The sequence below is a fragment of the Plasmopara halstedii genome (assembly GCF_900000015.1).
Source record: "Plasmopara halstedii genome assembly, contig: Scaffold_218, whole genome shotgun sequence".
Lineage (NCBI taxonomy): Eukaryota > Oomycota > Peronosporomycetes > Peronosporales > Peronosporaceae > Plasmopara > Plasmopara halstedii.
The window spans coordinates 422,198-423,154 of NW_020187139.1; positions in this window are offsets into that span (position 1 = coordinate 422,198).

A 957-nucleotide genomic window follows, 5' to 3' on the forward strand; every position below is an offset into this window, starting at 1 on the left:
AGTGATTACACCACGTCCCTCAGGTGACGAGAAGTCAGGGAACGGACATGGGGTCTGCAAGGCGCAAGCAGGGCTCGTATCACGCTGCTGGTGCAACTCGCCTTCCTCGTCATTCCATGCGGGTAAAAGGGTGTCAGACTCGTGGTCGACCAACCCCACATCCTCAACGAGGTCGTTCGTCACTGATAGCGTGTGCGGAGCGCGACGCTTGTGCTCATTGAGCCTAAAATATACACCCCTCGGTGCTGCGGAGGCAATGACGACATCCCTTCGCGAAACCGGCGTTTGAGCAGAAATCGTCTGCAAATTCAATTTATTGTAGGCGTAAATGATACGCCATTTACTATTTGCTTTGCGCACACTAGAGGTTGGCGCGCTGTGAGGAAGCTTGCTCTCCCTCACCAAACCAGCAGATTGCTTTGAGCCAAAAACTTATCAATGTACCCACTTTGCTCACGCAACAGAGGCCACTGTCGAGGCACTGTATGCTTTAAACCAGGCTCACAATCAATATCGTGTCGGCTTTCACGTTCGGGCTGAAGACTTCGCGCTAATGCCGTCATCCCTGTAGTCCATAACAACTGAATAAAAAGGATCAGCTGGCTCTTTAAAGTAGCGGATCCTCTGTGTGATTCCACGCTCTGTCATAATTCTTTGAGAACCAAACCATCCATAACTGTAGTTCCGCTGAATTCGACGTTCAACTGTAGCAACACGACCTTCGCAATACCATCACACTTGAAATCGTGTAGGATCCTCATAAGTGAGTTTCTCAAGCTGCACCAGCTTTTTCATCATTAAAACAGCGCAATAGAATATCTGTTCCGGTGACTTCACAACCAGTCGTTGAATTTGCAATACGTAGACTGCATATTCGCATGCTACAATTCCATCTTGAGAATAGTACGCTGGACTATGTCATCCGCGGACTCAACAGCTTTCAGAGGGGTAGTATCA